The sequence below is a fragment of the Myodes glareolus genome, chromosome 8 (genome assembly GCF_982192425.1).
Source record: "Myodes glareolus chromosome 8, mMyoGla1.1, whole genome shotgun sequence".
NCBI classification, from domain to species: Eukaryota; Metazoa; Chordata; class Mammalia; order Rodentia; family Cricetidae; genus Myodes; species Myodes glareolus.
This window is the reverse complement of record NC_142033.1, coordinates 75,398,595-75,425,478: the sequence shown is the minus strand read 5'-3', so window position 1 is coordinate 75,425,478 and position 26,884 is coordinate 75,398,595. Positions and strand designations below refer to the sequence as shown.

General features: G+C 44.6%; 1 long non-coding RNA gene across 1 annotated transcript; it reads right to left on the bottom strand.

The window, feature by feature from the left end:
- Nucleotides 1-820: 820 nt before the first annotated feature.
- LOC146893908 (uncharacterized) lies at nt 821-26,056 on the bottom strand. The gene is made up of 3 exons (XR_015738599.1): nt 26,007-26,056; nt 24,873-25,012; nt 821-2,095 (listed from the first exon to the last, which is right to left on the bottom strand). It is a non-coding gene; the product is annotated as an uncharacterized LOC146893908 (long non-coding RNA).
- Nucleotides 26,057-26,884: the final 828 nt, after the last annotated feature.

Here is a 26,884-nt window from a genome sequence, read left to right as displayed (position 1 = left end):
AGAAAGCAGAGTCAGATAGACGCCATGGCTCTCCTCTCCGAGACAGACTCTGGTTAGACTCATGCCAGTAAGCCGATGTTGCTTTTATTTAACCAATAAAAGCAACACATAGAAAGAAGATCCTCCTACACCAATACTTCACTTAACAAGAGCAGTTAGCTGGAAGCAGAATTACCAAAGCCAAAGGCAATACACATTAATGAAAATGGGTTAATTAAGATGTGAGAGTTAGCCAAGAAGAGGCTAGATATAATGGGCCAGGCAATGTTTAAATGAATACAGTTTCCATGTAATTATTTTGGGTAAAGCTAGCCGGGAGCCGGGTGACAGGAAGTGGCCTGCTGCTCCTTTTACAACAGAGTGGCGCTCCAATGTGGTCTACTAACTCCATGTAAAACCTTAAAGGGCTTAAAAAGGAGAGAGAGAGAGTTTAACACAGTTTTTTGCTGTTTGTGGGTGGTGTGTCACAGAGAGAATTTCCTGACTCAGCAGCCTATAAAGGAAAAATTAGCTGCGCCATTTTAAAATGCTGCTTCCTGAGTCCTGCTGCCAATGCAATCACCAGCTATGGAGTATTTCTGGGCCTGGACATTTGTGTGCCTATTCGGGGTCGGGAACAAAGTAGCTGAGACCATATCCATGTCTCAGCTCTTTCTGCCTGAGTAGGCAGCAGGATCAGGTCTACTAGAAAGTGGCAGTTTTGAAATACCAGTTTCTGGGTGGTGCCATCATTGCAATCTCTGTCTGGCTCCTGCGGGAGACAGAGCATTTTGTCCCGCGCTACCGTCTCGCCCGCAAGAACGACGCGGGACACTTAGGATACTTCTGCAGTAAAGCTTTAATGCCTCTTGAGAGGGAGAGCATCAGCTTCCAAAGCGGAGACCCAGAATGAGGGGAACCCAGCCCTTATAAAGGAAACAGTCCTCGCTTCTGACGTGTCACTCTTGGATTGGTCCGCTGCCCATTATCCCAGATGATGCCTCGGGAGTAGGCAGGGACGCAGCGGTAGAGAGTTACCAAGCACGTGCGCTGGGATTAAAGGCGTGTGCTACATCACCTTGAACTCACAGAGATCTGCCTGTCTCTGCTTCCCAGGCATAGGGGCCAAAGGCGTGTACTACCACGCCTTGAGGTCACAGAGGTCAATCTGCCTCTGCCGCCCAGGCATCAGGACTAAAGGCGTGTACCGCCTCACCTTGGGGTCACAGAGGTCAATCTCTACCTTTGTTCCTTGAAGCAATGGAGAATGTGGTCCGGCCCTCCACATATCCCCCTTTTTTTACTTCTTTGCAGAAAGGCAACTCCCTCAGAAGGCAAAGATAGAGGTCGCACTTCCCAGAGCGAAAACATTACGATGGGCTTGCATGGAATCTGCCCCTAGGTTCATGACACCTGGAACCTATCCGGCCTGCCCTCTGCCATTTTTCTGGGAAAGGGAATATACGACAGGAAACCCTTATGCAGAACGACATATCTCTCAGAGAGGGCCATTCTCTGTGCGATGCTCTTCAGCTCGACAACCTTCAGGGCTAGCTAAGCCAAGCACTCCACCCTGTGCAATGGACCATTGTCCTAGGGGTGCAGGAGCTGGTTGGCATAAACCTTACTGCTTCAGCATAGATAACCACACATCGGTAGAGGCCCCTGTTTCAGGGCTGCCAACGCTTGTGCAATAACCACTTTGTCCCTACGATTTTGGGATTTGAGTCAGCAGACCATCCAGAGGAGAAACACTAATCCATAGCATAGGACTGTTCCAAAACATTTCCACCCCCACCCATTCTTTGAGGTAGGGGAATGAAAGACACGGCCCAGGACTGGAATCCTATGGCCAAGCTTATAAATCATCTCTAGGACGGTAGGGAGGGGGCCCAGAGTCTTATTGGTTGTAAAGAATCGAGGAAACACCGCCATCCTATGGCTGACTGGTAACAGCTTCGGGTAAGCTGAGAGTGTCCTCCATCGGTGCTCTGTCATCCATCCGCAAAATGGCAGGAGGAACAGCAGCCAGGTCCTCAGGCGAATCCGTGTGTTGTGGATCACTCTTCACTGTTCGGGTCAATCGCTCTGGCAGCCAGAATGGGCTTTCTTGATCCTGTGGGAAGACACAAACAGCTCCCCTGGATCTCAATAAAATGGGATCCGGGCCTTTCCATTCATTAGAAAGCACATCTTTCCACTTAACCAAATCCTTGGGCCACTGCGGATCTGAACAATGTCGTGTTGCAGCATTTTGGCCATTATCATCCAAATTTAAAAAATTTATAGTGAACAGAGCCATGGCAATGGCCTCTCTTGGCGTTGGGGGCAACTCCTTCATTATTCCCCCTTTTTTGTTTTTAACAAGAACTGGTATCGGTATAGGCCATGCCCTTGTCACTGTTTAGAGGGTCATCCTTGCTATTTTCTCATTAAGTTTTTTAGTTTAATTTTTTACAAGATAACTAGACAATTGCTTAATAATTAGTCATTGTATCTGGGATTGCAGGGGCGCAATTCTCCAGCTGCATCAAGAAGTCTACCAGAGGCTTGTTGGAAACTATGGGCTTTTTTTGCCACAGTCACAGATTTAGCCAATGACCCAATCACCTTAAAAATCTAAGGGCTTTTCGCATCTACCTCCCTGTGGATCCTGAAACATTAGATTTAAAACCAAATAGTTGTAAGCTGCCATGTGGTCGCTGGGGAATTGAACTCACGACCCTTGGAAGAGCAGGCAGCATTCTTAACCCCTAAGCTATCTCTTTAGCTCCTTATTCAGATGGAAAATCTCTCGGGCTAGTAGCCAGCATTGTTCGCCCCCCCCGTTGCCCCAGGCTATTGGTCCGCCTTTGTTACCTAGGATCAGCACAGCTCAGCTCAGCCAAGCGGAACAGAAGCCACTCCAGCCTCAGAGCCCCTCACAGTTTCAGGCACATTGCAAGCCTTCTGGCCTGGCAGCTTGTGGCACCTCTCTCATTCTCAGTACTGCTTTGACACCCTCCAGGCCAGGCACCGACTGAGCCGGTGCGACGTGCCCCCCACCATAGCCATCCAGCAAAGCTCCGTTCCAGCCACCCTCCAGTCGCAGCTGCATTCATTCTGAGTCCAAACTCGGTGCACGGAGTAAAGCAGAACTCAGAAGCAGGCTTGCTGCTATGCAACCACTGAAAGGACCTCATTTAAACAATCTTTTAGGGAATATGGGCGTCGTTAGTCTCTCTCTGACTACTTCCTGCTGAATTGGGCCGTTGCATTTTGGGGGTATACACTACAACATTTCAGGAGGTCTCGATGATTCAAACCACATAAATCTCAAGTACACCCTTAGGCTCTCATTTTCTGTGGAGATGAAAACAGAACCTCTTTTCCAAAACATCATATCCTTAGGCAAATTCAAATATCTTTCTCCTGTCCGGTACACAAAAGACAACACAAACAACATAACATAAAACTTTTGACCTTGTAGGTCAGTCTCCCCCATTCTTAGAACCACCGGGGGGTCCTTTTTTATTTCCTTTTCAGTCTCCCCCATTCTTTGAACCACCAGGGGGGGGGTCCTTTTTTCTATTTTCTTTTTCTTACAGGCGCGCCTAACCTCTCACTGCACTCAGTTTCTGATATGCTATCCTGGACTTCCTCCAGTACATTTTGTCCATCTGCAACAACAGCCTGGCAGGATTTATCTTCTAAGCAATTTCAAAGTGATAAGAGAACTGCTAAGAAGTACCAAGGCCTCTACAAAATCTTTCCAAGGTGGAGACAAGTCAAGCCCAAAACCGAAAAGTCCAAGAATAGTCATACCTCTCTGAGCAAACACCCTGCAGTTCTGAATCCTCCTTGTGTCCAAGGGGTCTCCGGCGGTGCAAGCAGTTGTCAGGGTCCCTCAGCGTCCCGAGGGATTCGGCACCAGTTGCCCTGCGCTCGGCCTCGCCCGCAAGAATGACGCGGGACACTTAGGATACTTCTGCAGTAAAGCTTTAATGCCTCTTGAGAGGGAGAGCATCAGCTTCCAAAGCGGAGACCCAGAATGAGGGGAACCCAGCCCTTATAAAGGAAACAGTCCTCGCTTCTGACGTGTCACTCTTGGATTGGTCCGCTGCCCATTATCCCAGATGATGCCTCGGGAGTAGGCAGGGACGCAGCGGTAGAGAGTTACCAAGCACGTGCGCTGGGATTAAAGGCGTGTGCTACATCACCTTGAACTCACAGAGATCTGCCTGTCTCTGCTTCCCAAGCATAGGGGCCAAAGGCGTGTACTACCACGCCTTGAGGTCACAGAGGTCAATCTGCCTCTGCCGCCCAGGCATCAGGACTAAAGGCGTGTACCGCCTCACCTTGGGGTCACAGAGGTCAATCTCTACCTTTGTTCCTTGAAGCAATGGAGAATGTGGTCCGGCCCTCCACAGCATTTGAATGGAGTTTTGGAGTAAAGTGCTACAATTTGTTTGATGGCAGCTAGACTCACTGTGTGCCTAAAAGGGGGACATTGCATGCTGTGGCTCAGAGGCACAAGCAGCTCCGCCATGTTGGACTGGGCAGGACAAGCCCACAGTACCTGTTTTTGACCTAGGAATGTCACAGCTTAGATTCTTAAGCGCTTAGCAATTTAAAAGCGCAAAGCAAAAATGTTCCTGGACAGCAAAGAGTTACAGACAATGCAATAGGACAGATTCAGACATAAAAGACCTCTAAATGGGGCTGGAGAGATGGCTCAGAGGTTAAGAGCATTGCCTGCTCTTCCAAAGGTCCTGAGTTCAATTCCCAGCAACCACATGGTGGCTCACAACCATCTGTAATGGGGTCTGGTGCCCTCTTCTGGCTTGCAGGCATACACACAGACAGAACATTGTATACATAATAAATAAATAAATAAATAAATATGTATATATATAAAAGACCTGTAAATGGGTCTGTAGCATGAAGGCCGGCTTGTTGGGGTATCTGTCCTGCCCAGTAACCCACAGCCAGCATATCCCAAAGAGAAATCACACACAGGACTCCATAAGGTTATAAACTGATTGGCCCATTAGGTCAGGCTACTTATTAGTCTTTGTAACTTATATTAATCCATTATCATTATCTATGTTAGCCATAATGGCTCAGTACCTTTTTCAGCTGGGCAGCTTACATCTTGCCTCTTCGGTGGTCTGGACAGGAATGTGGAGGGAGCTTCCTGTTTTCCCAGAATACTCCCAGTCTCTTTGCTCAACCCCTACTTCCTGTCTGGCTTTCCCGCCTATACTGCCTGCCTGGCCAATCAGCGTTTTATTAAAATATGATTGACAGAATACAGACAATTCTCCCACACCATGGGTCATAGTGCTAGATAGACATATGTAGGCCTTGGAGAGAGAAGAAAAAGAATATAGAGAATAACGTTAATGCTTTTTAAAAAAGGGGGCAAAGTCTTTAAAGAGACAGAGTACAGATAATTTTGGATTAAAAGAAATAAAGAAAAATAAGCCATGTAAAAATGGAAAATTCACAAAGTTTGAATTCTGTATATTGAATTTTCTTTGAATTTTTTGACTGTGAAGGAGCTAAATACAGAGAGACATTTCATTGTTTGGGCTGCTAAGCTGATCTAACATGTATGTTCTAAAAGTATCATGACTTCCAAATTTGGGTCTAAGGATATGATGCTTTGGAAAAGAGGTTCTTCTTTTGTTTTCACAGAGGATGAGACCCTGTGGATTGCTTCTATTCCAATATGGTATGGTAGACCATACCTTCCTGAAAGGTCACCGTGAACACCTTCAGAAAATTACTTCACCCAACTGATGACTGAGATGAACCTAGCACACAGGTTATACCATGAAAGACCTAATTAACAGTGCCCCCAATACAAAAGGAAGAAGTTTGGAGAGAAATAACTACATCCATATTCCCAGATATTGTTTATAAATGTTCTTTTACATTTAAAGGGGGATATGATATAGATATGAATAATTTGCATTTGTATGGATTTTAAGGTCAATTTTGTTATATGTATATGTATTTTTGCTCTTGGTTAAGGTATTGTGATTGTGTAGTTCATTTAAAAATGTAATGTATAATTAGGAAATATAGGTTGTTAGTGGATAATCATTGATAGTAGTCAAGCTTTTAGTTATGTTCGTTAGATTTTCTAGATATATAGGGATATATTTCAGTTAGATAGGCATTCTTCATATCTTTCAGAGGCTACAGAATATGGCATTTAAATGTTTTAATAACTTAGGACTTTTCATGACAATGAGACACGTCTGCTCCTGGCAGCACCAAGCTACTTCAAGAGGAGGATGGACATCGAAAAGGCTCCTTATGGAGTTTGATAGCCATTTGGGCAAGAAACTGCTCTTGCCTGGACTGTTGCATAAACTGGACACAAAGAATCTGCAGAGAGAGGACTGCTGAACTTGCCTAAAGGCAAAATGATCCTCCGGGGTTCCTGATTCACGAAAGAGTCTGCAAGACATTCTGCAGGACACAGCAGATAGTGACTGAACTGTCTTTAAAATTCCTGCTTCATGGAAAAGTCTGTTGGATACTATGGGCTTAAAGGCTGAAGATGGATGCCCCAACAGTACAGAAGAACTTTGGGTGACTGTCCAGGCAGCGAGATGTCTCTGTCATTTCTAGAGTTTTGGAAGTTACTTATAATGTACTTCCTGTTTACTTATTATATCCTTCTGGAGTCTTTGATGGAGTTGAAAAATAGATAGTTATAGTTTTCCTTAGTTATGATAAAAGATATAAATATTGTGATTGTAATTCTTGCTTGATAACTGTTTTGTTATATGTAATTTTACTATGTTAAAATGAAAGCCTTCCTTTTTGTTTAAACAGAAAAAGGGGAAATGGTGTAGGAGGGTCTTCTTTCTATGTGTTGCTTTCATTGGTTAAATAAAGCGACTGCCTTGGTCTTTTGATAGGACAGCAGCTTAGATAGGCGGAGTAGACAGAACAGAATGCTGGGAGAAAGAAAGCAGAGTCAGGCAGATGCCATGGCTCTCCTCTCCGAGATGGACACTGGTTAGACTCATGCTGGTAAGCCACAGTCAAGTGGCGATACAGATTATTAGAAATGGGTTAAACTAATATGTAAGAATTAGCCAATAAGGGGCTGTAGATAATGGGCCAGGCAGTGTTTAAATGAATACAATTTGTGTGTTGTTATTTCGGGTGTAAAGCTAGCTGGGAGCCAGGTGGCAGGAAGCAGCCTGCCACTCCCTTTACTGCAAAGTATGTCAACCCAGAATATGGTTTTTGTGCATAAAAGATCACCCTGAGAAAGGCTTGGGACTACCCTACGATCCTAAACACCCAGTCAGCTACTAAAGACTTTCTATTGGCATAAACCCATGTCTGATCAGTCTTCTCTGGTGAATACACCATAACAGTTCTCACTGAGATCCCCAGAAAACTGATCTTGAGACACTGGGAGTCTCAAGGCCCCTTGGAGAAAGGAAGACTATAGTTGTCAAGGGATTCCTAAGGGGTGTGCAATCTGAGACATTCCAGGTACCCAGGACTCCCTTTTATCAACCTCTGCCTAATGCTTCAGAGGGGTCTGACACCTCCACCCCACAAGGAAACTAATTAGAAAGTTACCTGGTCTGTCACTTCTGGATATTAAGTTTGGTTAAGGCTCCTTCTGTTTGAACACACAGGAAAGGTTGTGCAGCTGCTGATCCAGGATCCACGTGAGACGTCACTAGATCCCTCTGCTATTCAGATATATGAATGTGTGGTGCCCATTCCTGGTCGTTTTTACTGTGTATGTGTCTATGTCTGTGTCTGTGTCTGTATCTGTGTCTGTGTGTCTTTCTATGTGTTTTTGTCAGTTTTGTTTCCTTGTATTGACCAGTGGCTCTCTCTGGTGTAAGACTACCCCACCCCAACCTTGCTCCATTTAAGACCTGTGCTACCTCCTGTTGGAGACCTGAATCCTTTGGGCTCTGCCAAGTCACCAAGAGAAGCCCCCAAATCTCCACCTGTCCCACCCCAGGAGCAGGAACACTTGCTCGGTTTTTTTGTTTTTGTTTTTATTTTGTTTTGTTTTTTGGATTTTTTGAGACTGGGTTTCTCTGTGTAGCTTTGACTGTCCAGGAACTTGCTCTGTAGACCAGGCTGGCCTCGAACTCCTAGAGATCCTCCTGCTTCAGCCTCCTGAGTGCTGGGATTTAATGGTGTGTGCCACCACATTTGCTTGATTTCTGCTCATGGCCAGGGTTGGTTCCTGTGTGGAGGGAAGGAGGAGCTGGGCCTCTCATCCAGGTCCCCTGCCATCTAAGCGGAGTGTATACAGGGAGGAAGAAATAGTTCCCTAGGTGAGCATTCTCTGTGCTCTGTGCCTGCTCTAAGCAACCCCAGGGAAGAGGAAGTTCTCCTGAGCTGAACCCAAAGGAAAAGAGAAAGTTACCTCCTTTTTCTTTCATGACTTATGCCTTCTAATTAATCAGTAATCTGTATAATTGGAAAACTCAAAACCCACCATTCTCTGAAGACCCTCCCGGCCCCCCATAGAAAAACTGCCCCAGGGCTGGGCAGGGGAATTGTTGCCAAGAAACACAGCCTGTCCAGAACAGGTTTTCCCTCTGTCCAACCCTGACCAAGGAGACTTTAAACGATTCCACTAGGTCCTTTTTAGAAGGATTAGAGACAACTGCTAAAAAGATGTCCTTTGCTACCAGTTGGCCCCAAATATTAAAAATAAAGTTATGAAAGTTAGAACTGTGAAGATAAAGTAGGTCCCAGTTGCTGGAGGTGGATCAGAGGGTGTTGGACAACAGAGGGCTGATTTCGACAAGACATATTGCATAAACTGGAAACCACTGTCACCTGCTCTGATAATGAAACACAGTTAGACTTACAAATTTTACCCAGTGGACTTTGGTGTCTTACTTTCTGTTGGAAGAAACCACCCCCAAAGGCTGGCCCAACACCAAGCTCCTATAATTGTTCAACTAACCAATTCTGCTACCTTTGTCTAGACTTTGTCCAATGACTCTGGAAACAAAAGGGGATAACGCAGACTATATGACTTGGCTTAAAGAGACAGGCATCCTAGTACCCTGCCTGGCATCCTGGAATACACCTCTCCTGCCTGTAAAGAAACCTGGGACCTCTGATTTTCATGAGTCTGTTTCTTCCAGACAAACAGGTGTACACCGTCTTTACCTGAAAGATGCATTCTTCAGCCTTCAATTGGCAGAGGTGAGTCAGCCCATCTGCCTTAGTTAGGAGTTTATTGTTGCAAAGAGACACCATGACCACAGCAACTCTTATAAAGCAAAACATTTCATTGTGGCTAGCTTACAGTTTCAGAGATTTAGTCCATTATCTTCATGGTGGGAAACATGGCCGTGTGCAGGCAGACATGGTGCTGGAGAAGGAGCTGAGAATTCTACATCTTGATCTACAGGAAACAGAAGGAGTCTGTATCCCACTGACCAGACTTGGACTTTTAAGACCTCAAAGCTTGCCTCCACAGGGACACACTTCCTCCAACAAGGCCACACTTTCTAATAGTGACACTCTCTATGAGCCAATCATTCAAACACAGGAGTCAATGGAATCCATTCCTGTTCAAACCACCACACGATCTTTGCTTTTAAATGGACAGATCAGCAGGAGGTTACACAGAGAGACTTACATGGACCAGGTTGCCCCCAAAGACTTGAAAATTAGCCAACCCTATTTGATGACGCTATATGTTGACCTCCTGTCCTTCCATCGGAGGTGTCCTGGGAAAACAGGCTATAAAAGGGTCCCTGAGGAACTGCTACAAGAGTTAACAGACCTTGGGCTACAGAATGCTGGCTAAGAAAGTCCAACTTTGTAGCAAGCTACCTATCTTGTCTGCCAGCTCAGGGCAAGCAAAACGAGCCTATCTCTGAGTAGGACTGCGCCCATCCTTCAGAGCCCAACTCCAAAGACTAAGGCACAGACAAGTTCAAGAGTTCCCAGGTGTAGCTGGGTCTTGGTGCCTCTGGACACCAGAATTTGTGAAGATACACGAGTACAAAGTGGGGCATTGAGCCCCTAATCTTGACTGAGACTAAACAAAAAAATATCACAAAAGGGATTTTAACCCAAACTTTGGGGCCATGAAAATGCCCTATGACACACCTGTCCATAACAGGTCTTTGAACTATCAGTTCTCTAATAATGACACGGAGATTTTTTTTATTAGTTATGAAAGCTTGGCCTTAGCTTAGACTTGTTCCCAAGTAGCATCTAAAACTTAAATTAACCTGTTTATATTAATCTACATCCTGTCACGTGGCTCATTACTGTTCTTCAGTAATGTGCATTCAACTTCCTCAGAGTCTTGCTGGCAAATTCCTGCCTCAAATTCTTACCCAGTGTTCCTATCTCTGCCCAGAAATCTCACCTATCTTCTCCTGCCTAGCTATTGGCCATTCGGCTCTTTATTAAACCAATCAGAGGTGCCTTAGGCTGGTGAGGTTAAACAGAGACACATCTTCACACAGTGTACAAAAAGGTTATTCCAGCACCTGTGCAAACAACTGGACCCTGTAGTCACAGGACGGCCCACCTGTCCAAGAGCAGTGATCACTACTAATAGTTTAATGAAAGAAAGCAAACAAGTTAACTCTAGATTGAAGACCTTCCCTCTGCTTCCCAGGCTCAGAGACCAGAAGTTAGCACCTTTAATCCCAGCACTTGGGAGGCAGAGGCAAGCAGATCTTTGAGTTTGAGGCCAGCCTGGTCTACAGAGTGAGTTCTAGGGCAGTCAGATCTACACAGAGAAACCTTGTCTCCAACAAAACAAAACAAAATCTCATACTCGCAGCACCCTATGACACAGTTGAGGCCCTCCTCCGAGGAGCACCAGAATGCTGGCTGTCTAATGACTGTGTCCACCCTCAAGTCTGATTTGAGAAACCCACCACCATCAATTCTGCCACCCTCTTGCCTGATGATGCAGGTGTTTGTCCATGAATGTCAAGAGATGAAATATGAAACCAGGTTCATAGGAACTTCAATTATTACCTTACTAGAAATAGTTTGGGCCCAAGACAGGTACCCCAGCCCCACCACCATGTACATGGACTGTCAGTTGGTATACTTTTACTACAGGGCATGTCCATGGTTGAATATATAGAGAAAGAGGGCTTCTCACTGCTGGGGAAAAGGAGATTAAAAATCTTGGCCTCCTAGAAGCTATTTGATTTTCCCTACGAATTGCTGTCCTCAGCTCCTGGGGTGCTGACCTGGCTGCCTGACAAAAGACCCTAATGGGACCTAGGGATATTCTGATGACATACCAGGATCCTGGTGCTGCCTGACTCCAAGGTAAAGAAGAACAGGACAGTTCAAATACTCAGGTGGATGGAGGAGATAAGAGGGAAAGATAATTAATTCTCCCAGAAACAACTTGGAGGACACTGGTAACTGGTCTTCACTAGGCTACTCATCTGGGGTCCATAAAACTTTGAGTTGCTCAGACCGAGGCATGGTCTACCTGGGATGTCTCAGCCAGACGTCAGGTTTGTGCTCAAGTGAATCCAAAACAGAGAGCTCTCACCCAGGAAGGGTCCAAACGAGAGACCAACACTCTGGTGAACTCTGGGGAAACTGACTTCACCTAGATCCTGCCTGTTGGGGGACGATAAAAGTACTTGCTAGCTTTTATAGATGGCTTTTTTCAACTAGGTAGACATGTTCCCCACCCAGACTGAACAGCTCAAATAGTGGTTAAAAAGATCTTCCAGGAACTGGTCCCCTGGTTTGACCTTCTCCTAGTAATGGGGTCCGACAATGACCTGGCTTTCATGGCCAAAACCTCTCAATTAATAGCTAAAGCTTTAGATTGAAAAGTTCATTGTGCAGATAGAACTCAGAGTTCCGGGCAGGTAAATATCAACAACAACAGGAAGCCAGGTGGTGGTGGCGCACACCTTTAATCCCAGCACCCAAGAGGCAGAGGCAGGCAGATCTCTGTGAGTTCAAGGCCAACCTGGTCTACAAAGTAAGTTCCAGGACAGCCAGAATTGTTACACAGAGAAACCCTGTCTCAAAAACTAAACCAAACCAAGACAATAGGACATTTAAAAAAAAAAAAAAGCAAAACAAACAAAAGACCTGAACAACTCTAACAAAACTCTCATTAGAGTTCAGCATTCCTTATAGGAGGGATTTACCCCTATGAGATTATATTTGGAAGCCCTCCCCCACTGCTTCCCAGGCTCAGAGACCAGCAGCTGGTAGAACTCTCTAACCCTTTCTTTCTTAAGTCACTCCAGTCCCCCCCCCCCCCCCAGTTCTCCACACAGGCTATTCATTAAACCCTCTGAGAAACCCAGCTGACCTGAATCCACCACCAGTTTCCTTTGTTTGAATCCAGTGATTCCGTCTGGATCGCACGAATAACCGAATAACCGAAGGGGCACTGAAACTAACTTGGAAAGGTGGAAAGGACCCTACAAGGTGATTCTCTCCACTCCTATGGTGACAAATGTGGCTGGCAACACACCATGAATCCACCACACCCAGGTCAAGAGAACAGAAGCAACAGGTGCTGCCGAATGGACTGTTTCTGGACTGTGGACCTGTTAAAATTAATGTTTCATTGGGCCCAGGGCCCTTCCATTGCCTGCCCCTCTGCCTTCTCCAGAGCTGTGCTTTGCACTGTGGGTATACATGGAGGGTCGTATACTCACGTGGAAGTCAACCCCTGCCACCCTCAGGCCTGGCCTGGAGACTGAGGAAGACAGACACAGAGTGTATTAGCTGGTGTGACCACAGACCAGCAACCCATATCCCATCTTGACCTTTATTCGCTGATGCCCACTTTAAGTGTCTAGTTTGATGGAAAAAAGAAAGATATGGGAATTTATCTTTTGAGATAAAAATACAGAGTTTGCAATTTTACGCATGCCCTGCAACTGGGCCCTCTAGTTGCCAGAAACAAGGGAGTTTTCATTGCAAAAACTGAGGCTTCCTGAAAAATCTCTTTAAAAAGATTCTGGCCTTTGGGAAACAGGAAAATCCTGGGGAAACAGACTCTATGCCACAGGAAGGGACCCTGGGGATAGAATTAATCATTCCCAGCCAAAAATCAGCCAGTGTTGGTAATTATGCTTAGACACCTGGCCCCTGTGCTACACAGGGATAAGAACTAACCAGACTGTCAGGCTGTTGACTACACAGGGAGAAGAACTAACCAGACTGTCAGGCTGTTGACTACACAGAGATAAGAACTAACCAGACTGTCAGGCTGTTGACTACACAGAGATAAGAACTAACCAGACTGTCAGGCTGTTGACTACACAGAGATAAGAACTAACCAGACTGTCAGGCTGTTGACTACACAGGGAGAAGAACTAACCAGACTGTCAGGCTGTTGACTGACAAAACTCACAGTGACGGGGAGCAGCCTAATAACATCAGAGGACTTGAAAGGGTCTAAATACTTGTCTAATATCCAAGACCTTTAACCTAGACATTTCCGCTCATTCTGATGCTGGCTATTCTGATTTCCAAGTTAATTCATCTGAAGAACAGCAACATTACTGAGCCTCTGAGACTATTTGGTGGGCATGTACTAACGATTTGAGTACATATAACTCTTCTGATGCTTTCCAAACTCAGTAGGCAGGTTGATCAGGACCTGGAGATATTAAACCAACAGATTTCCTGACAGAAATAATCCTACACACACACACACACACACACACACACACGAAATGGTCCTACAAAATTGAAGAAGCTTAGATTTACTTCTCATGAGATAGAAGAAACTATTTTTGAGAAAAACCTGTTGTTTCTATGCTAATTGACTGGGAATAATTAAAAAAAAAAGAACTTTCCATGGATGGAAAAAGAACTCAAAAAGAAAAAAAAGACAAAGACATAAATCAGATAATTGATACCAGTCTGTTCTCTTGGCTCTCTGGCTAACTACTCTGCCATCAGCACTGGTTGGGCCTTTCTCTTTCTGATTGGATTAACAGTGAGAACCTGCACCTTAAACTAAAACAGAATGAGTCCATGATTTGACTCATTCACTAAGACCAGCGGGGAATGTCACAGTCCCCCCCCCCCCACGCTACCACAACTGACTCGGTGATGGAAATGCTATCCAGTACCTTTACTTGCTGTAAAACTCAGCAAGTAGACAGCACCACCTCCAAAACTAAAACAAAGACCTATCTATCAAAGTCTATAGTTCTGAGAAAGGCTCTAAATGTACTAACCTTGCTTTTTGGCTTCTGTAGTTCTGATTCTGGCTAACTGTTCTTATTAACTGAAGTATGTCTACCCAGGACATGCTTTTGTGTGTGTGTGTGTGTGTGTGTGTGTTTCAAAGCTCACCCTAAGAAAGGCTTGGGCCTACAATGGAATCCTAAAAACCCAGTGTAGTCGCTGTTCAGCTAATAAAGACTTTGTATTGACTTACACTGGAGTCTGAACAGTTGTCTCTGGTGAATACCCCACAACAGGGCAGCTTTAACCTTAGTCAGCGAAGCCTCTCTGGGCAGTGGGCAATGGTCACAGTGGGAACTCATGCCTAGTTAACGTGCTGAGAAAGAGAGACTGCTGAGTGCTTGGCCCAAACAGGACATCGGTAGCACCTGCTCTGAGGCTTAGACAACATTGCAATGAAGAGGATGTGTGTCATGGGAACCAAAAGACTGGGAAAGACCACAGCATGGCTGTTATCCTCTGTGCATAACGTGAACGTGGCAATCATGAACACTCAGCAAAGGTGACTGTCTGCATGGGGTTTAAAGAAAGAAAGTGAGGAGGGACTTGAAGGTGGTGGGGTCTAGCTGGGAAGAGGGTTGGCAGGAGTGCCGGGGCCTGAGAGAGGGTATGGGAGGCAAACGTAACCGGTACACTATACAGAAGTATGACAGCTTCGAAAATTAAAAATGCCTGCTTGAGCCAGGCATGTGGCTCACACCTGTAATCATAGCACAGAGGAAAGTGAGGCGGGGGTTGGTGAGTTGAAGTCCAGACTCTCCCAACAAAACAAAACAAAGTTTCTGAACAAACAAAACAGTATCAATGACAGAGACCGAGGGAGCCGGGGAGGGAGGGGAGGAGGGAGAGAGAGATCTTGCTTTAGCTAGTATTGTCTTTTTAGAAAGATCACAGAGCATAACCATTATGAAAATACTGAAAAATGTTTGAAAATATACTGACTTAATCTCAGCTTGATTTTTTCATTTTTAAAAATGTAATTAATTAATTAGTTAATTTCCCCTGAGACACAGTCTCTCTGTGTAGCCTTGGCTGTTTTGGAACTTGCTCCATAGACCAGGCTGGCCTTGAACTAACAGAGATCTACCTGCCTCTGTCTTTCAGTGCTGGGATTATTTTTTATTTTATGTATGTGAGTGTTGGCCTGTATGTATATCTATGCATATATGTGTGCCTGGTGCCTACGAAGGTCAGAAGATGGTGTTGGATCCCCTGAAACTGAAGTAACTGATAGTTGTGGGTCACTATGTGGGTGCTGGGAATTGAACATGGGTTCTCTGGAAGAGCAACCGGTGCTATTGACCTCTCCAGTCCCATTCAGCCTGGATTTTATACTCCTGTTGATTGTTGTTGAGTTTATAATGCAGACCGAAGGAAAGAGGTCAACACGGTGTGTGTGGTGTATGGATGGAACTCAGGGTCTAGTACAAGCTGTGCAAACACCCTACCACTGGGCTAAGACTCAAGAATTCACGTTTTTGCTGGGCATAGTGCTGCACACCTTTAATCCCAGCTCTTGGGAGGCTGAACCAGGAGGATCGCTCTGAGTAGAAGGCCAGCCTGGTCTACAGAGCGAGTTCCAGGACAGCCAGGTCTACACAGTGAAACTTTGCTTGAAAAGAAATTCACCTTCTTTGTTGGAAAATAGGTAATTCTTAGGGTCTTATCTGGGAAGCAACAATTAGATTCCTGAAATTTTAACACTGAGGAAATAGCATTTTCTATTTCATCATGTTCTTGTTATTAAAAACGTCCCCAGGAATTGGCACTGTTAAGTTTAGAATCACTTTAGCTTCAAAAATAAATCAGGCAGGTCTGGACGGATAACTCAGTGATTAAGGGTGCATCTTGTTCTCACAGATGATCAGAGAGTGACTCCCAGCACCCACATCGGATGACACAAAACTGCCTGTAACTCCAGTCCCAAGTAATTAGGTGTCCTCCTCTGGACTCACAAGGCACTGCAGTTACATATACATACTATTGCACTCCTAAAAACAGTTAGATGGCTAGGTAAATCAAACAATGTTTTTGCTTCATCACACGAAGGCACTTAACTGATCCAGGTATGATAGGTCAAAGGTTCCTCCCTCTTGTCTCAACTGGAGCCGTATTTGGTTTAACCTAAAGCTGACCCCCACCTCCTTTTACCACTCCTACCATGAAAAGTCCCATGGGAAAGTATCCAACCCTGTTCTAGAAACTCAGAGTCAAAAATGCCCCAGATAATTTTATGATCTTGGCTTCTGTTAAATGTCTTGCTTGCTTCAATGCTCCCTGCAACTTCCAACAAGGATGTAGTTTTTCTGTGATTTTTTTTTCCCTTAAAAGCTCCTGTAAATGCTTTCAAGGCTGCTCTGGGGAAGTGTTTCTCTTCAGGCAGTTGCTGTGACTTAATACAGACCCTCAATCCAGACTTTGGTTGTGCTGGTGGTCTTTGAGTCTCTACCCTGCAACAGTTGGAGGCCCCAGAGAGATTCTTTCAAGACTCCTGCCGATTTGACCCACCGGTAGGAGCCAGCCACAGACCTTGGAGTTGCGGACTTCTTCCTAGGAAGAGCACAACCTGAGTTGTTCCAGGGTTCAGGGAGAGACAGTCTTGGCATTTGGAACAATTAGGCCCCACTGACACCCATCTCTAAGCTTCGTTCAGTGAGAGCCATCATCTGTCCTGTCTCCTCTGGACAGGAGTCTGGTCAAGGCACGTCTGTGTGGACACATAAGAGCTGTTGTCTGTCACCTCTGGAGGTAAGTCTGGTCAAGGCACGTCTGTGTGGACACATAAGAGCTGTTGGACAGGAGCCCAGGATCTGAAATTCATGTGAGATGTCACCAGATTGCTGCCCCACCCATATGAGTGGGTGGTGGCCACCCCTACTTTGTCTCTTTATTGTCATTGTTTTTCTGTTTTGTCTGTCTCTGTCTCTTCTGATTGGTCTGTTATTTGCCATTATGAAATGAGATCTGGAAAGTCAAACCAAGGGCAGTTTTGCTTCCAAGCAACTCATTTCTTTGAATTGTTTATTCTGTGACTTTCAGTAGGTCTATAAAGACAGGGAGACAGACTAAGGGGTCCGCCTTTTGAAAGGACACCTCTGGACTGTCTGTAGAGTGGCCCTGTTTTGCTGCTGAATGTTTGTTTGCAGGTACATACAAGAGCCACATGGCCTGAACAGTATGACTGGCAATCACAGGAAATCCTGGTCACCCTGATCAGTTCCTTACATAGATACTTGGCTAATTCTGTTACAAAATCTCTTCCATGGCTCAGGATCTGTTTGTTCCCTTAAAGTTGATATCAGAATTCTGATAGCTAAGCCCCAGTGGGGAAAAGCATCAAGAATTATATTGAGCAACCCAGAGGAGGAAGAATACTCCCACCCAATGTTCCTGGACAAAAGTGACCCCCATTCCAGGTCTCAGTCCCATAGGCCCATTCCTATTCTTCCTCTACAAAGACCTGCCCTGATCTATGTCTTCCCTGCAGACCTGCAGTGGTTCCAATTATGCTTCCTATCTGAATCCAGCAGATATCTCAGTTGCCATCCCTGATTCTCTGGACTCCCTGGATTTGACCCAGACCCCAGCAGTTTCTGCCATTTTTCTCCTCTGGCAAGCCCCTAGACTCTTTCTCTTTGAGCCAGAGAATCTGAGCGAGAAGCCCCTGTGCCCATTTGTGTTATATGTACAATAGAAAGTCCCAGAAACCTTCTAAGAAACTTCAGGCACTCATCCCTTCCTAGAGATTGTTTGCTCTTTGTCCCGGAACTCACTCTGTAGACCAGGCTGTCCTCAAACTCACAGAGATCCATCTGCCTTGCATATGCTGGGATTACAGGCGTGTGCCACCACTGCCTGGCAGACTGTTTTCTATACCTCACCTGAGATGATTGCCAACAGTTACTGGACACCCTTTATTGCCACCTGGGGGGCAGCTTTCAGACAGTGCTGGGCTTGAAAGGAATCCTTAGTGTCAGCATAAGCTCAGACTTTTCTTTCTGAGGAGGTTAGGGAAAAAGACACTCACACACTCTTGATGGCTTCCTTCTTCCATATTCTTTAAGGTCTATGTGACAGCAGGAAGGTCCAGCCTCTTCTGATGGATTGAACTGGACTGGGCTGGACTTGGACTAGACTTGATCCTGAACAGACATACAAAGGCATATTATAGATTGGTACACAGAGCATTTCCTCATACCTGATGTGGGATTTCCCTCTGTATGCTGTAAATATGTTTTATTACCATTGGTTAATAATAAAGCTGTTTCAGTCAAAGGCTTAGCAGAATATAGACAGGCTGGAAGCAATATATAGAGAGAGTAGGCAGAGTTAGAGAGATGCCATATAGCTGCTGAAGAAGGCAGATGCCATGTAGCTGCCCAAGAAGCAAGAGGTAACAAACCACGAGCCTCGCGGTAAAATATAAAATAACAGAAATGAGTTAATTTAAGATGTAAGAGTTAGCTAGGAATACACTTAAGCTATTGGCCAAACAGTGCTGCAACCAATATAGTTTCTGTGTGATTATTTGGGTCTGGGAGGCAGGAAAAGGAACAAGCAGTCTCCGTTTACACATACCAAGGTCCCTAACCCTTCTTACCGAAGGGGAACATCCCATGCCTCCATGAGTGTAGTCCTTTACTATGCATTGTGTGCAATACACAATAATACAAGAACCCCAGGTGTACCTGAGGTGTCTTGTGACCAAAGTCATGGGATGGCCACAAGGCCCTCTTGGCAAAACACTCTCTGCTTTCCGCAAGGATTCTTCAAGATCAAGGTCCTGCTGAAAGCAGCTGCCCATTCTAATGTCTACCCCGTCCAGTGATTCCACTGAATTCCTATGAGCACAGGTGAAAACGCTTTGTTTCAGCTCATGATGCACACCGAAACCCGTGACTCTATCTTTCAGCACTAGTGTCCTTCAGCACTAAGATTAGAAGAATTTGAGCCAGCCTGGCTCCTGGGATTCAACTGCTTCTCTTAGTCATGAACTTGAGCTATGATCTAGGCAGCTCCTTAAGTGGAACTCATAGACCCCTGCTTTGTAACATTTTCTTGTGTTTGCTTTTATTCATCAAAACTCTGTATAAGCTAGCATTTTTATTATCAATTAGACAGCACAGTTTAAGAAGAAATCATCTTCATAGTAATCCACAGGTACAAATGCTCATTAGAACAGGATGTTTCCATGTGATAAATACGTTACATTAGAAGCAATGGGAAATCTCCCACACCCAATTCAACCATGCCAGACATCAGAGAAAGACAGCAACAGCAAACGTGTAAAGGCACAGCAGAAGCAAAAGATATTCTGGGGTTTGTGATCTCAGTGGTCCTGCCTAACCAAGAATTATCCATCAGAGGGTTGCCTCCTAGTGGGCTGACACCCTGGACCTCAATCACCACCTGCTGCTCCTCTAACATGGCCACTGGCAACCCTATTTATAACAGAAGAAAGGGACAGCATATAGTTGGAAGCCAAGAAAGCCTTATGGGGGATCTCTGGCTAGTAACACTTATGGCATTGAAGGCGTGTTTCTGTCCAGTCAACCCCATTGGGATCTTAACACTGACCAAGGTAAAGGAGCACTAGACACCTCAGACTTTACTGGCTTGGCTCCGAGCAGTGGCACAGAAGCCCACAAACCTGTCAGAGGTAAGTGAGGTCATACATGGGATCTCAGAGTATCCCACTGGGTTCCCAGAGTACCTTCTATAGGTTTCATGTACTTATATGCCCACAGACCCAGAAGCACCAGAGAACAGGCAAGTGGTCAACACTGTCTTTGTTACCCAGTTAGTCCCAGGTATTAGAATTTATAAAGCTTAGAGAGATTGAACATATGAATAGGTCCCAGTTGCTGGAGGTAGCTCAAAGGGTGTTTAACAATAGAGAAACAAAAGCAAGTCAGAAGTATAAGAGACTTACCAGGGATGTAGTGTGGCCTTATTTAAAAAACTCAGATAATAAACCAGTCTGATACAATAGGCAAGAAGGAGGCCAGGAGATAAGTAAACTACCATTAGAGAAAGACCAATGTACCTACAGCAAGGAGAAAAGGCATGGGGAAATGAGTGCCCTATTGGTGTACTACAGTCAGAAAAGTGACAGGGGACAAGGCTCCTATACTTTAAGCCCTAGGGTAACATTTAAAATTGGGAGGAAAGCAACTGGCTTCTTAGTAGACATTGGGATGATATATTTAGTCCTTAAGAAGTCCCTAGGCTACCCAGGCGGTGGTGACACATGCCTTTAATCCTGGCACTCAGGAGACAGAGACAGGCAGATCTCTGTGAGTTTGAGACCAGCCTGGTCTACAGAATGAGATCCAGGACAGGCTTAAAAGCTGCAGAGAAACCTTGTCTTGAAAAACAAACAAACAAACAAACAAACAAACGAACGAACGAACAAAAAACAAAAAGAAGTCCCTAGGCCAATTGACTGATGAAAAGACTGTACTAGGACCAACAGCGAAAATGGCCTGCTAGCCCTGGACCACTGACCCATTCCATAGACCTTGGAAAGAGGACAGTAATCCACTCATTCTTGGTCATGTGTGATTGCCTCTCCCCACTATTGAGATGAGACTTCTTGCATAAGCTGAAAGCCACAGTCCTCTGATAATGAGATACAGTAGATCTGAGATAGCCAGCAAAATTCTGTGTGTTGCTCTCTGTCAGAAGAATATCTCTTAGCTGAAAGTCCTGACCCCGATCAAAAGATACAGTTAGGTTATCGCTCAGATTTACAACAAAGATTCCTTGGGGTGTGGGCAGAAAAGCAACTTCTTGGAACTGGCCAACACCAAGTCCCTATAATTATTCACCTAACCAGTTCAGCTATCCCTATCCAGATTAAACAATACCCAATGATGTTGGAAACAAAAAGGGGAATTGTAGTCCATATTGCCAGGCTTACAAAGACAGGCACCCTGGTACCCTGCCAGTCACCCTGAAATATCTCCCTCCTGCCTGTGAAGAAACCTAGGGCCTCTGATTGTAGACTCATTCAAGATCTGAGGTAAGTAAATAAGAGGGTTGAAACCATCTACCCACAGTGTCAAACCCATACACTCTTGTCAGGGACCAGCCTCAATGAAATTCATATGTTCCGGGGTAGGAGTGTGAGGATTAGAATTATTAAGCAAAAGGAACTTTTGATAAGAGATAAGAGAGAAATAAAAGACAGAAACACAGAACAGTGCCAGGAGGGAAATTCAGTGATTACCGAACTGCCCACATTTATTTTCCACATGCTTATATATTTCAGTCCGAAAGGGGAGAGGGGAGCAAAACAGACTTCATTAACATGATATAAGAAATAGACCAAGTATCATACAGGCAGCTACTCCCTAGAACCTCCTGCCAATCTCTTTTGAAGGAGCAGGAATAGCAAGGTGGAGCAGATTCACCTCTACACTCAAAATACTAATTAACCACACCCTAGATCAGGATCTCTTGTTTGCAGCCATACCTGTTATGAACAACTTTGAAAGAGCAAAAATAAAATAGGCTCAAACTCTCTGACCTTTAGTCATGATGGAACAGACTCACATCTGTGGGGCCTGACAATTCTTTCCTTTTTATGTTATTTAATAAAGCCTGTGCTTCAAAGTCTTCTTCCACTTTCCAGACTAACCCATCATGGGTACATATATCCATCATGTACTTCCTGTCTTAGATTGCTGGGGGTAGGGGGTGGGGAATGGGGAGGTGTAAAAAAGATATTACCCATCTTTGACTACCAGCCTCTGTAAATAAAACAAGAACTCTGAATTGAATCTCCTTTGTTTAGCTTTCTTCCTGACCATTAGTCATACAACTTGTAATCAACACTCTAAACAAAGGCAAACATTCATAATGTTGGGCCCTAAAACCCCACCAAGGAGGAGGTCGCCACAAGAGACACTCAGCGTGGTTGATGCAATAGCAAGAGGAATTTTTATTTTGCTGCCGCGGCAAAGGTCCCTCAGCCTCGAGAGGAGAAGGAACTTTGTCTATTACAGGCTCTTTTAAAGGCAAAAACCACAGAATCAAGGAGGAGGGTAGTACAGAATCAAAAGGGAGAGTCCAGAAATCATTTGTAAACTATTTTGACTAGTTTATTTAATGGTTAGCTAACTCTAATTGATCAATGCTATGGTGGTTGCTGGTTGGTTAAACAAGGAGGAACACTTGCAGGTTATTTGCAGGTCGTCTCACCCCAGTTCCAGAGTCTGGGTCTATAGAAGAAAGACTGCAAAGGGGATGGAAAGTACTCAGAGCTCCAGTGCAGTGCACTGTGGTTAGTTACCAGGGTCCTGGTTCCCAGGAAGTGGGGTGCAGTAATGCTGAGGTGCCCCAAAGTTTTTCAATAATGCATATTTTGGGAATGCAGGCATAGTTTTCCAGGCTACTTCCTGCTGACTGGGGTCACTGATAATCTTATGGGAACCTAGAGAAAATTTAGAATTCAGATAAAGTCCTGACTGGAGTATCCTGTGAGGCTTGATCATCTCAGGCAGCAGTCTTGAGGCTGTTCTGGATGTAGAACTCAGACATCTGGCTATTTGCTCCTATTGGAGATTTCTCAGGGGGACTTCCTTGATCAAACCTGACTTTTCTTAATCCAAAATGAATCCATAGCTTCTCATTTCCCATGAAAACAAAAGCAAAACCTCTTCTCCAAAGTAACATACCTTTTGTCTTAAATTTTGAAGTCAAGGCATTTTCAAAATATATATGTTGGATTCATTCAGCAACATTTATTATCAAATAACTTTTAGCAGTTTTTGCTCCTTCCTCAGCCAAACAATTTTTTGTTTTGTTTTTTTGAGACAAGGTTTCTCTGTAGCTTTGGTGCCTGTCCTAGAACTAGCTCTTATAGACCAGGCTGTCCTCAAACTCACAGAGATCTGCCTGCTTCTGCATCCTGAGTGCTGGGATTTAAGGGGTGCACCACCATCACCCAGCTGCCAAACAATTTAAAGACAGCAAAATAAAATACAGTATTCAGACTCTCTGTGTATTTTTCATCTTTACATGGCTTTATTTTAAACTCTATTTATTTTATTTTTATTTTTAATTTTGGGATTTTTGAGACAGGGTTTGTCTGTGTATTTTTGGCTGTCCTGGAATTCACTCTGTAGACCAGGTTGTTCTTGAACTCACAGAGATCTGTCTGTCTCTGCCTCCCAAGTGTTGGGATTAAAGGTGTGTACCACCACACCCAACTACTCTTTCTTTCTTTTTTATTTTAAGGACTTTATCCTTTTTCTTTTCTCTCCCAAGCCTACATATATTTACATATATTTTTAAACACACTGTAAACCGTTTAGAGGTTTTCTTCATCTGAATCTATCTTTATTTTATATTTTTCTTTTTCTGACCACATGAGTCTTTAATTTGCTAAAGAATATGGCTAGAATTAAAGTTATGGCTTTGACGACTGGATCCAGCCCATTCCTTAGTTTTTTTTTTTTTTCCTGAGGGTTTAGCCTCATGGCAGAAGTACTGGCTGGAGCCATGTTTATTGCCACAATTCTATGGCATTTCAAGGTCCCTGCCACCACCAAAAAGCATACAGTCAGCTTTCCATCAACACTATTTAAGTGTTTTGTGGCAGGACCTCTTAAAAGAACTGCAAGGTTTTACAGCTAACTTTGAGTCAGGAAGCCTCTTTTAAATGAGAGTACTTGCCTCTAGCAAGTAGAGCCCACCTTAGAAAGTGCTGCTATCAACAAGCCATGCTTGACTCTATTCTTTTCTGTCTAGAATTGTTTCCCAAACTCTCTCGGGTTTTTAAAGTGGATTTAGTCAGCCCCATGTTAGGTGCCATTTGTTGACAAAGGTTTCTATCCTATCAAGTCCCACAGCTGTTTAGTCCCAAATAAACACACAGAGGTCTACATTAATCATAAACTGACTGGCCTAGTAGCTCAAGCTTCTTATTAATTCTTATAACTTATATTAGCCCATAATTCTTTTCTGTGTTAGCCATGTGGCTTGGTACCTTTTTCAGTGAGGCAATCACATCTTGCTTGCTCTGTGTCTGGATTTCTCTGTGTCTGGGTGACAACTGCAGACTGACTTTTTCCTCTTTCCAGAATCCTTCTGTTCTCCTTGCCCCACCTCTACTTCCCGCCTGGTCACCCTGCCTATACTTCCTGCCTGGCTACTGGTCAATCAGCATTTTATTAAACAAGTACAAGAAACAGATCTTTACAGGGTAAAACCATTGTCCCACAGCAATTTCCCACATTCTTTTATACTTCACTCCAAAAGGATAGGGGGAGACAACAGACTTCATTAACATGATATAAGGAATAGACCAAGTATCATGCAAACAGCTACTCCCTAGAACCTCCTGCCAATCTCCTTTGCAGGAGCAGAAATAGCAAGGTGGAGTGGATTCACCTCTATATTCAAAATGCTAATTAATCACACCCTAGGTTGGGTCTCTTATTTGTAGCCTCACCTGTTGTCAACAACTTTGAAGAAGCAAGAATAAGCTCAAACTCTCTGACCTTTAGTCACGATGGAACGGACTCACATCTGTGGGTCCTGACACATTCTCACGAGTCTGATTCTTCCAGATAAACAGGTATCCACTGTTTTGCACCTGAAAGATGCATTCTTCAGCCTCCCATTGGCAGAGGCAACCCAGACGGAGGTTACAGCTGGCAACTTACCAGGACCATGCTGCCCCAAGGATCAAGAAATTTTCCAGTCTTGTTTGATGAGTCACTAAGTGCTGACCTCCTGCCCTTCCATTAGAGCTTTCTCAGGACCACACTCTTAAAGTATGCAGGTGACCTCCTAGATCCTGAAACTAAAATAGATAATAAAAGGGTCATGGAGGGACTGCCACAAGAGTTACAGACTGGGCTACAGAGTGCTGGCTAAGAAAGCCCAATCTTGCACATCAAAGACTACCTATCTCAGCTCCCAACTGAGGGGAGGGTAAAAGGAGCCCATCTCTGAGTAAGACTGTTACCATCCTTCAGATCCTAACTCCAAAGACTAAGAGACAGGTTTGAGAGTTAGTATGTGTGTTTGGGTATTGCTGCCTCTGGATGCCAGGGTCTGTGGAAATAGCAAGGCCTTTTTATATACTACCACAAAGAGGGCACTGAGCCCCCTAATCTGGATTGAGACTAAACAAAAGGCATTGGAGCCTTTGAAAACAGCTCTGACTTGGGGTCCAGCCCTAGCACTTCAGATGTCTTAAAACTTTTTTCATCTGTTTGTCTGTGAAACAAAGGGCATTGCAAAAGGAGTTTTAACCCAAACTTTGGAGACATGGAAACTCCCTGTGCATACTTGTCTAAATGTTTGGACTCCATAGCCACAAGATGGCCACTTGTCTAAGAACTGTGGTAGCTACTGCTAGTCTAAAGAAAAACAAACAAGCAAACAAGTTAACTCTGGGTCATGATCTTATACTCACAGCACCCCGTGTGGTTAAAGCCCTCCTTCAAGTAACACCAGAACACTGGCTGTCTAATATCGGTATGACCCAGTACCAGGCCTTACTCCTGGACTACCTTCAAGCCCAGTTTGAGAACCCCTCCACCATCAGTCCTGCTATTCTCTTGCCTGATGATGATCCCACAGGTGCTCGTCATGAACCATGTGGCCAAAGCTGCCCAGTTCTGCTGATTGCTGGAATATGGTCACCTAGTTCAATCACATCTGTACCAACTTTCTGTTGTTGATGCTTGCCTTCACTGCTTCAACTTTTCTTTAATTCCTCCCCTAATGGCGAATCAATCCCACACCAGTTAGGTTTTAAAGGGGTATTTATTTTGAGGGGTAAAACTTACATACACACAAACCGTCAGGAAAGGAGCCTAGTCGCTGGAGCAGGAGCCGGAACCAAGAGGGCGAGCAGAGGCTTGCTGCTCTTTTTTAAAGAGAAATATGCCACGCCCCAGTGGGCTGGTATTTCAGCAGCTATTGGTTGAAGGAGCGGAAGGTGCTCCCGCAGCACTCCCCACAGTTGGAAACTTAGCTGGATGGGATCTTGCCCCACTTAAGATGTTCAACTGTTTTCCTAACCCAAAGTCCCAAAGTCCACATTCAGTCACAAGCAGCATGGTCCAGTCTGTCATACAATACCCTACTTCTGGTACCAACTTCTGTTGGTAGAAACACAATGACCAAGGCAACTCTTATAAAAGAAAGCATTTAATTGGGGATTGCTTACAATTTCAGAGATTTAGTTCATATTGTCATAGTGAGGAGCATGGCCACATTCAGGCAAATATGGTACTGGAGAAGTAGCTGAGAATTCTACATTCTGATTCACAGACCACAGGCAGAGAGAGACACTGGGCCTGGCCTGGGCTTTTGAAACCTCAAAACCCATCTCTAGTGACACACTTCTTCCAACACGGCCAAACCTCCTAATCCTTCCCAAGTAGTGCCACTCCCCGAAGACTGAGCATTCAAATATATGGGCTATGGGGGTCATTCTTATCCAAACCACCACAGTCTCCAAAACAGCTCAGGGAAATGTTGCTTTGTCTTCTAGGTACAGAGTGTGGGGTGTGTGAAGGGCTAGGGTAGCGAGGGCTGAGAGCCCTTGCAGAGACATCAAGAATCTCTACAGAAGGCAGGAGAAAAAGAAAAAGAAATGGAGATTTGCAGAATAAGACTAATAGGAAGCCATCGCGAAGCCTCAGAGAGAATCAAAACCTGA